Below are 11508 nucleotides of genomic sequence, written 5' to 3' on the forward strand. Positions count from 1 at the left end.
TACCCAACTTTACTTGAAATACAGAAGATCAAACATGGTGTAACATCAAGTTGAAACAGAAACACACTCAGAGTATTGAGTGATTAACAATGCAAATATCAGGCAAAATTCTAAAAATTTACCTTACTATTATAACAAGAACCTCTTAAACATACAAGGAACATTGTAGAAATAAATATGTATATGAATACACATATATGCATCTGACAACAATTAATAGACCAATAGTGTATGAATTTTAAAGAGAGCAAGGAGGAGTCCATGGGAGGATTTGGAGGGAGGAAAGGGGAAAAATATAATTGTACTATAATCTCAAAAAGAAAAAAAGATACAATCTAAAAATTTCTCAACCGGTTTCTGCCACATATGTTTTTATAGCTGAACTCCATAACTCTGCACTTATTGGTCAAGTGGCCTCTAGACGCACCCAGAAAAACTTTGGTTGTTATCATTGTTCCACTTGTCCCCTAAATGGTTATTACTTGTTGAAGGCACTCCACACTTTAGTTATGGCACCCAGTGAAAGCAGTTTTGTATTGACTAGAAACCCTCCCTACCATCTAGATATCATATTGCCAGAACATAATATGCATGCTGCTGTGGAGGAATGAAATGGATAGTTTTACCCACTGCTGGATTCTGGATTCCACAATAAAGAGCTTCCAGGAAAAGTGTGCTCACTGGTACAATAGTGAACAGACTCTTTACAGGATTAACCAGCCACTCTTTTGATTGGACTTGAGGCCTGCTTCACAGAAGATAACTCATCCTTTGGAACTATAAACATTGGCAGAACCTACTGTTGGGAAAGTTATAGACTCTGAGAGCTTATTTATATAATTTTTATTAGGCCATGTTGTCAGACTGCCTTCTATATATTTGTGTTTATAGCCATTGACTTCTGCTGTTCTAACCTTGGTCAGACAGGCTTGGGACGGGTGTATTGGTTACAAAGAGACTTGTCTGTTCAAAGGGCTGAGAATACGTGACTATGAGTGCACATCTGTTGTAGATGAATACTCATACCTCTCACAGTTCAGTAAACATCACAGAGGAAACCATGGAGAGAATCTAAGAGCTGGGCAAAGGGAAGGAATCCATGAGAATCTGGCTTGTGCCTGTCTATCTCACCCAGGAACTGTGGACAACTATTGTTACCATAAGCTCAAAACTTCCACAAGATCAAGAGTTAAAAATTCCAGCTTGGACAGATAAAGGATTTTGGATGCCACTTTGCTACTAGCTGAACAGCTAAGACTGTTGATGTCTGTTGACACAGGGCAAGTCTCTTTTCTTTGAGGATAGGCTTGGGAATTGTAGGTTGCTCATGTTTTTGTAGATAATCCCATAGCTGTACCTATATGAACAGCATTTATTGGACTTAGTAAAATAAAAACATGAAGTAGTGAGGGACATATGAGCTATGTTGGGTGAATGTGGGCTGGGAGAGACCAGAGGGAGTGAGGACTGGATATAACCAAGATACCTTATATACATGCATTTAAAAAAAAGTATTAGTAAAGATATTAACTAGTATTTTTACTATTATGACTGGTTAAAGGTCTGAAGGAATCCCAGCAGACTTTTCATCTATCACTTATACATCTAGTATAGTATGTCCGGCCATTTAATCCACACTTCATATTTTTCCACTGTACCATTTCTGAAATCATATTATTATGAAAATGGGTACCAATGCCAGTACTAATCACTGAATCATTTGACTATCTGCAATGAGATAGCATAATTCTGTGCATATATATAAAACCTGAGTAATTGGGGTTGGAGATGGCTAAGTAGTTAAAAGGCTGTCTTAGAAGACCAGGGTTGGGTTCTCAGCACCCATATCAGACAGTTACATCTACCTGTAACTCAAGCTCCAGGGATCTGATTCCTTCTTCTGGCCTCTGTAAGTTCCTGCACTCATATCCGCGTGTGTGCGCGCGCGCATGTGCGCGTGCACACACACACACACACACACAGATGGGGTGGGGGAAAATAAAATCTTTATAAACTACTGACTAGTCAAAGGCAAAAAATCGATCCTTAAATTCTGATTTTGTGACTAAATCCCTGAATGTGGCTTAACAATCTAGATGACAGTCACTGCCATCTGTGAGGTCAGTGTGCTGACAGGCTGTATATAATAAAGGCAGTTATATGCTAGGTCTCTTTCAAAAGACTGATATTTATTTTATTTCAGTTTTAATTTTCAAAAACAACAAAGCAATGAAGAATATTATGGAATTTTCAATCATGTTTTTCTTCTTATTGAGTCTTCCCCCTCCTGCTGCTGCTCCCCATCTTCTCCTTAGCTCCCTTCTCCTCATCTGTCATATTTATGCTGTCACTCATTTGCTGATTTTCCTTCTTTCCTTCACTATCATCATATTCATCCTTTGTTCCTCTTGCTTCCTTCCTTCCCCTCTCCCTCTCCCTCTCCCTTCTCCCCCCTCTCTGTTTTATAGCTACCATGATAAGCCAGTATTCAACACAGATGTACAAGCATATCTCTCATAGCATATAGCTATTTCTGTACATACTTGAGAATGACATAACTAGGTCATATGATAGTTCTATTTGCCATTCTTTAGGAATATCCATGGTTTTGATGATAGATGCTGCAGTTTACATTGCAAATCATGCATGTACTGTTTCTTTCTTTTATTGGTACTCACTCTTGTTGGCATGGGGTGTAACATAAAACTATGTAATTTACATTCCTGTGATGGCTATAGATTTAAATATTTTAAAAAACATTCATAGAAAAATTCTGTTGCTTCTTTTGTTGACATGAACACTCAGTTTATTATTCCACTTATTGATCGGATGATTTGTGTACTTGGTGTTCAGTATTTATGATTCTTTATACTCTTGGGAAAGATCCCTTCCCATTTGGCACTGTGTCTCATCATTCTGATGATCGTTCAGTTTGCTTGTTAGAACTTTTCCAATTTAATGGAATCCTATTTGTCAATTTTAGAGCTATTTCCTGTGTCATTAGAGTTCTTTTCAGAAAGTCCTTGCCTAGACCTACATCTTGAAAGCTCCGCCCCCCCATCCCAGCCTGTTTTCTCTTGCAGTATCAGCTTTTCAAATCTTATGTTAAGATCTTTGATCTGTTTTGGATTGATTTCCCCTCCCCACAGGATGCAACATATGGATTTAATTCCATTCTCTTGTGTGTGGCTGAGCTTTTTTCTCCAAAACCATTTGTTGAACAGGCTGTCTTTTCTTTAATTATGCTTTGTTAAAATCGGATGACTATAACTGTGTGAGTTTATTCCTGAGTCCCATAGGCTAATCCTTTGATTTGTCTCTTAATATGATATCTTTGCTGGCACTATCCTGTCATTTGCCTTGTAATATTATCATACTACTTGAGGTCAAGTATTGTGAAAACTCTAACATTGTTCTTCCTTGTTAGTATTATTTTTGCAATTCGCTTTTTAATGATTTCATCTGAATTTTAGGTTCTGTTTCTATATCTGTGAACAATGTCATTAAAATTTTATCGGGATTCGGTTGAGACTATAGACTACTTTCAATAGTATAGCCATTTTTACAATATAGTTTTTCGAACTAATGTCTATGAAGGTGTTTCTATCTTCTATTGTCTTCTTCAATTTCTTCTTTTTAATTTTATTTAATCTTTTTTTTTCTTTTTGCACTCCAGATTTTATCCCCCTCCCAGTCCACCTTCTTCTAACTGTCCCCCATCCAATACCTCCTCCCAAATCCCTATCTCCTTGAGAATGTACCTACTCCCCCACCCCAACCTCACCAGACCTCTAAACTTCCTAGGGCCTCCAGTCTCTTGAGAGTTAGGTGCATCTTCTCTGACTGAACCCAGACCCAGCAGTCCTCTGCTCTGTATGTGTTGGGGACCTCATATCAGCTTACCAGCTGTCTGGTTGGTGATCCAGTGTCTGAGAGATCTCATGAGTCCAGGTTAATTGAGACTGCTGGTCCTCCTACAGGTTCGCCCTCCTCCTCAGCTTCTTCCAGCTTTTCCCTAATTCAACCACAGGGATCAGCAGCTTCTGTCCATTGGTTGGGTGCAAATATCTGCCTCTGACTCTTTCAGCTGCTTATTGGGTCTTTCAGAGGGCAGTCATGATAGGTCCCTTTTGGCGAGCGCTCCATAGCCTTAGTTATAGCATCAGGCCTTGGGGCCTCCCGTTGAGCTAGATCCCATTTTGGGTATGTTGCTGGAACTTCTTTTCCTCAGGCTCCATCCCTACAGTTCTTCCAGACAGAAACAATTATAGGTCAGTGTTTTGGCTGTGGTATGGTAATCCCATGCTTCACTTGATGCCCTGTCTTTCTGCTGGAGGTGGGCTCTACACGTTCCCTCTCCACTCACTATAGGGCATTTCATCTGAGGTCCCTCTCTTTGAGTCCTGACAGTCTATCATCTCCCAGATCTCTGCTATATTCTAGAGGTTCCTCACCTCCTACCTCCTGAGGTTGCCTGTTTTCATTCTTCCTACTGGCCCTCAGGCCTTCAGTACTTTCCCCCCACCCAATACCTGATCATTTTCCCCTCTTCTCCTCCCTGTCCCCTTTCCCATCCAGGTCCCTGTCTTCCCCCTTGTGATTGCTTTCTTCTCCCTCCCAAGTGGGATTGAAGCATTCTCACTTGGGCCCTTCATTTTGTTGACCTTTTTGAGTTCTGTGGACTGCATCTTGGAATTCTGTACTTTTTTTTTCTAACATCCATTTATTAGAGAGTACAAACCATGCATGTATTTGGGTCTGAGATACCTCACTCAGGATGATGTTTTCTAGTTTCATCCATTTGCCTGTAGCACTCAGGATATCCTTGTTCTTAATAGCTGAGTAATATTCCATGTGTTCCATTCTTTTGTCATGGAACATCTGGATTGCTTCCAGCTTCTGGCTACCACAAACAAGGCCACTATGAATATAGAGAAGCACGTGCCTCTATGGCCTGGTGAGACATCTTTTGGATGTTTTCCTAAGAGTGATATTGCTGGGTCTTCAGGTAAACCTATTTCCAATTTTCTGAGTAACCTCCAGATTGATTGGTTGTACCAGTTTACAATCCTACCAGCAATGGAGGAGTGTTCTGCTTTCTTTAGTTCCTTAAATTTTCATTGTCAGTGCCTTTATCTCCTTGGTTAGGCACATTCCTAGGACCTAATTTGGTGTTATTGTTACTATTATAATTGGTAAAACTACAGTAAATTGGGAATTTTCATTTCATTTTTCTAGTTTCTTAGGAAGATTGTACATAGAATTGATAATGTTTATATATTGAGTCATCTTCACCAATTTTGCTGAAAGATCTAAGAATTTTTTTGTGGAGATTTAGAGTCTTGAGTATGAGACCAGGATTACATCTGCAAATAGAAATAGTTTGACTTACTTTCTTATGTATATACCTTTTATTTTTTATCTTGTTTTACTATTCTATCTAATACTTTAAACATGATACTAAACGAGAGTAGAGACAGTAGGCACCTTTGCTTTATAGAGATTTTAAATAAAGTACTCAATTTCTCATACTTGAATTAATCCCAGAAATGAGTCATGTACAGTAGTTACCACATTGAAATCTGTTCTTTTACCATATTTCCTTAAATAAACAAGAAGGATGTTTAACTTTATTAAAAACCTTTCTCAGTTTTGCTACAATAATCATATAATTTGACTTTAAACCTATTTAAACTATAATACAGATATTTGTTTACTTCTATTAAAACAATTTTGCATGACTGAGATGAAACCAACTTGAATAATATGTTGCATTTCTGGACTCAATTTATAATTATTTAATGAAAACTTTGTGTCTGTATTTATCAGGGAAGTTGGTCTTTTTGCATCTTTTTTGTTGTTATTATCTTATATAGTTCAAGTATGTGGGCAATGCTTAGTAGATAAAAAGAGACTGGTCATCTTTTTTCCCTTGGTTTATTTGAGGACTTGTAGAGATGTGTTGATAGTAACTCCTTTCTGAAAATAACTGAAAACAGCAAAAACACAACAATAATGCTTTAGCTGCATCCCAGAACTTCTGACAATTTGTTCTATCACTTGAACTTGATTCTAGTGTGTGAAAATTTTAGTTTCATCCCTGATTTCTTATATCTCCCATAGTTCACTCAAAAATTATTACATGATCTCCAATAACTTATGTTGATTCTGTTGTTTCCTCTAATGTTGAGTTCTAGTTATATCACAATGTAATTTGATATAGTATAAGAAATTATTCTGAAATGTTTGTTGTCATTAAAACTTTTGTGGCATAACATATGATCAGATTTTGAAGGTCTTTTGGGGGACTCTGTGAAGACTGAATCCTGTATTTGTTGGAAGGAGTGTTTCATGGATATCTGGTGTTATGTGTTGCCTTAGTTTGTGCTTGTCTTGACATGTTCTTGTTTTTTCGTCTGTTTTAAAAGACAGCAGGGTTGATATAGATTCTAGATTGTTTCTGAGATAAATGATAAAATGTTGATACATTAGGTTTTCTGTGGGTGTTAGTAATTTTTCTACTGTGGTTTTTAACTTGTTCCTTTCTTTTGTATTTTTTGACATCCCGACTATGATCTATGAAGAAAGTTCTTTCTTAGTCATATCTACGTGGGGTCTAAGATGTCTCTTGTGTTTAGATGGATATTTACTTTTCCATCTTTGGACATTGATTTTGCTCTAATGTCACTGAGTACATGTTCATTACTGTAGACTGACTGCTACTTGGTCTTGTTTGGCTTTGTTTGATTTAATTGATTTGTTGTTGTTGTTTTGGGCTTTTGATAGTTTTGGTTCTATTGTTTTTCCTCCATGTTTTTAAAATATTTTTCTCATAATAATTGTTGATGGTTTTATCTAATTTGCTAACTTCCTTTTTGTATACCTTTAATCAATTTCCTCATTTACTCCAACAGTAGAATGTCATGTTATGTGTTACAAGACAGGTAGACCTTTCCTAGGAGCTGGTTGTAAGGCTTGCCATTTTCAATTATGAGAATTGGTGGTGTTTGAACCTGCTTCAACCTTAGCAATTCTTCTGTCTGGTGGCACAGTCCACTTGCCTCACACTTAATGACTAATCTTCCTAAGAAGTTTTCTTTATGTTCACATTCCTCATTATAATTAAATGAGAAAGCCAATTACAGGAATAGATTTTATAATTTTACAGCAGTTCCTATGTTAGTATGCAATGGAAGACACTTGTGTCTTTAATTTGTATCACTACTAAGGTTTAAAGCCACTGGCAGTAGGATATAAGATATACATTTCCCCCAGTAAGCAGTGGAAATGAGGATAAGGGAAAAAAGGGGTGGGGGGAGCATGAATGAGAGGAAAAGTAAAAGAGTGAGAAATATTGAAAACAGTAAAAATAAAATGTACAATAGGCACAGAGATTAAAAGATCAGTGATCATAAATATTAATTTTAAGAACATTGTAGAATATCTAAGACATTTGATGTGTAACATATGCTGTGGGAGCAAAGTCAAGGAATACATCTCAGACTAAGCTGTCAGGAAGGCTTCTTAATAGTTCAGTATTACAGATTTGCAGGCTGACAAAGAACTCTCACCTGTATTGCAGAGCTATTTCCATTGTATTGAAGCATAATCTATCCTGGAAGTAAGTGTGAAGTTTGTACATTCTGAAAGCTAATCAGACTTGCAGGGATAAAGAAACTCACCACATTTACAAGACTCTTAGCTTTCAAGAAGCTTAGAAAGGAAATGTCTTAGAAGACTCACAAAGCCTGCTTTTCAAGATTAGATAAGCTACAGAAGATGGCTAGAAGAAAGTGGATGCTAATGGAAGTGCCTACCAGTTGGTCAGGAAAGTCCAGGGATGCAGCTTTGATGAAGTCTCACCTATGTTGGGGTGGGCTTTTGGACAAAACACAATTTTGGGGGTCATTCATGATCTGGAAATTCTCACCAATGCTCACAGAAATGACTTTAATAAGCCCACTGATTCATAAGACCAGACTTAGAATCATTTCTCTGGTCTATCATTGGTGTCCCATCTGGGGTAAATATAAATTTGCCTATGTCTCCCTTAGGAAAGTGATGCAACTGACACGGTTCACTGTGATAAGTAATTGGAAATTCAAGGCTTATTTAATTAATTATACATGTCCCAATTCTTTCTGAAAAGGAAAAATGTAAGTAATGTACAAACTACTTGGGAAATATTGACAAAATAATTAGAATATTATGAGAGTTTCATGGCAAATATTTGGCTTTACATGCTTAATTCTGTTTTGTAGCTGAAGCTTATTAGTAATTACTCAATATATTGAAGATATTCATGGAGTTCCAAACTAAGTTCAGTGAGCAAGGCCTAGACTTAATAATACTTGATTTTTTTTCCTATTCCCTGTCATTTCATACATATTTATGCAATTCATATCTTCTACCTTTACTCTGATGATAATTTTTAGATCATTTTCAACCCTAATAGTGATGAGAGTTATTTGTTTCTATTGTGCCTTCAGTGCATTGGGAATGTCAATAATTTTTGACAGCTAACCAGTGAGTATTGATCTTTTGTTCTGTAGGAGTTTTAGGACTGAAGATTGAAATGTAGCCTCTGAATGCTAATAGTTACTAATGACCATCTTGACATCATCTTCATCTTACTATCTCTAACATCAATGCCAATTAAAATGATGTCAGCTACAAAATTAGAAGAAGGTCTTGTGTAGTCTATAACATAAACAGGTACAGGGACAGATCATGGTAAAACATTCTTATTTATATGTTAAGGGTCTGTGCAATGCACATGATTTATTTGGGGATAGGTTTTAAAATGTTTATTTCATAGATTCATGTAACAATATCCCATATCCAAGAAATGAAATATTTCTTATAAAATTCCTAGCTCTTTGTCTACTGAGAGACTTTATGTCTCAAATTATTTAATGCAGAATTAGTAACCTCATGCTATGCTGATGCAGCTTCCTCTTAACCTTTCAATTAAAATGTCTGATGTGGAAAATCAATAGCTGTAGTTATATAATCTGTAGCCTTTCATGAAAGAGAAGATTGTGCAATTATGACTAAGCCACATATATAATTATTTCTTTATATCCCAACTAAAGTTAGAAGGCTAAACATAGAGCACTGCTGTAGAAGTTGCTCTGCTTCCATAAATACCCTCAACTAGTCACATGAGAAGGCTTTCCTGCTAATTAAACTTATTTTCTTTGAAATTTCATACCATTTATAGTTACTAGTAGGGGCAAACTTAGAGAAAATATTGAAAGTGAAATTTGACATTGTAGCTCATTATATTTTTTGGTTCTGTTCTCTCTGTTGTCATTTTTATATTCCAAGCTTTATTCTTTTAAAACTCTTTCTCTGACATAGTGAACAACTTACATACATTTTATAGCTTAATATAATAATTTCCAAATTTATACTTGGATAGGTTATAAAGGTCTCATACAAACATATAAGTTGGAGGGAAGAGCTATCATAGAAGTATCAGAGGAGAGTCAAGTACCTCATTTATGTTATGTGGTCCCTTGTATACATCACTTTGGCCTTCTCAACCTCTATAAATCTACCTCCTGCCAAACATATATATCCCTCTCGATTTCTGCTCCAAGTAAGTATGAAATTCATAATCTAAATTTCTGACTAAAAGGTCTTGAGCATTTTGCTTTCTTTCATTAAACATTTTGGTCTCATCATGTTTAAAGTAGAAATAATGATAATGGAATGTATCACACAGGTCTGTGGTAAAGAGTCAGTGAGAGGCACAAGGGGGTCCATCTTCTGTCAGTCCTCTGACAAGCCATGTGTTTGGCTTACGTTTCTCATGGATTTTCAGTACTAACCTCCTTTCAGATTGATATGTATGAGATCAAATATCCTTTTAGATTCTCATAGACAAACCAGTAAAAACCATTATAGAAGCCTTAGGGCAGAAAACACTAAAATTCAGGTGATGTGGCCAAGGAAAATACGACAAATATATAATCCTACAAATCAGTGCTAAAGCAATAAGTAGAATAAATATGAAGAGCAAGAGATTGCCATCCATAGCCAAGGATATTCAGTAAACAAGATTCCTGTGGCTAATTCTACAAAGCCTTGTTGTCAGAAACTCACTATCTGTGAAATTTTTAATATTAGTAACTTTTGTTCTCAATGTGATTAATACAATTTGGACATTGAACTTACAAATTTCTTAAAAAATTATCAAGGTAACAGATATCAGAGATAGAAGATATGAGGGAGTTCAAAAATTGATTTAAAATGTTACAAGTGAATCTGTTTGTATCCATTCAGAAGTGATACCCTAACTAAAATGAAGTATTTCCTGAGGAAGTAAAAACTGATCTTTTCTTGTGCTAAATTCTTAAGCTCAAAAGACATCTGTTGACTGGACAATCACAAATCAGGTTTAAACCAGTTAACTCTTGAGAGTAGAAACTTAGAGATTGCTAACTTTACTTTACATCTTCCAGCTGTGTTAATGTTACAGAGGAACAGACACCTTCAGGGTTCTTAAATTCAATCTCTGTTTTCCTGACCAAAAAGCGTCTGGAGCCCTTGACACTCCACTCACAAAGTTCTATTACCACAGACCAAGGTTTTCCCATGGAGTCACAACTCAGTCTAGATTTAAATGTTGCTCTTCTGGGTGGATTTTTTTTTCAAAAATTTTATTAGCATTCTCTGTCTAAATAAAATAAATCTCATTCTCACTTTCTACCACTCACGCCTCTTATCTTTTATTGTTATTTTTTCCAAATATATTGCTTTTCAGTTGCTGGATATCATGATGTTGCCCTTGAGGTATTTGTATCAGTTTTATTTCAAGGATACCCACTATGTCCTCCAATAAATCACCAGTGTGATTTACATTATCTCCTTTCCCGAGGAAGCTAAGCATGACAAAATAACTAGGTTCATAAAATATTACCATTATTATGGTTACATTAGTGTGCTATTTTCCTTTCAAATACTTTAACACTATTATTCCATTAACTCAGTAAAATAAACATTCATTCTGGATGGTAAAAAATGCTCAATAGAATTGTAAACTCCCAAAAGGCCTTTCTGAATCTTAGTTTTTACTAATTGTCCCATTTTAGAAGGTTTAAATATAGCCTTCATGTAGTTTGGAAATGTGGTGATTTTTATCAGGGATTTAGGCATAATTTCACTCACTCATCAAAAAGAATTTTAAAGCACTAATTCTGCAATTGTGCTATATTAAGTTCTGTACAAAGAGAATTATTTAAATCTGATCCTAATCCCTGAGGACTTCATCATCAAAGAGAACACTAGCAAGCAAAATAACATAAAAATACTTGCAAAATACTAACTAGAACCAAAAGCAGTGAAATTGATATGGCAAACCATGGTCTTAAGTCTAGTTTTAAATTTTTGCCATTCACACTTTTCAAGGACTGAAGGTTGCATTATTTTATTTATAATACATTCAATGGTTTTTTTGGTCTCTCTCTCTCTCTCTCTCTCTCTCTCTCTCTCTCTCTCTCT

At 35.9% G+C, this 11508-nt stretch overlaps 1 protein-coding gene across 1 annotated transcript in view; it reads left to right on the forward strand.

The window, feature by feature from the left end:
- The window catches only part of Olfm3 (olfactomedin 3), a 214502-nt gene that overhangs the window by 91020 nt on the left and 111974 nt on the right, over nt 1–11508 (forward strand). The gene's annotated exons all lie outside the window — the stretch shown is intronic.

Source organism: Mus caroli, chromosome 3, assembly GCF_900094665.2.
Source record: "Mus caroli chromosome 3, CAROLI_EIJ_v1.1, whole genome shotgun sequence".
In the NCBI taxonomy this organism is placed as follows: Eukaryota; Metazoa; Chordata; class Mammalia; order Rodentia; family Muridae; genus Mus; species Mus caroli.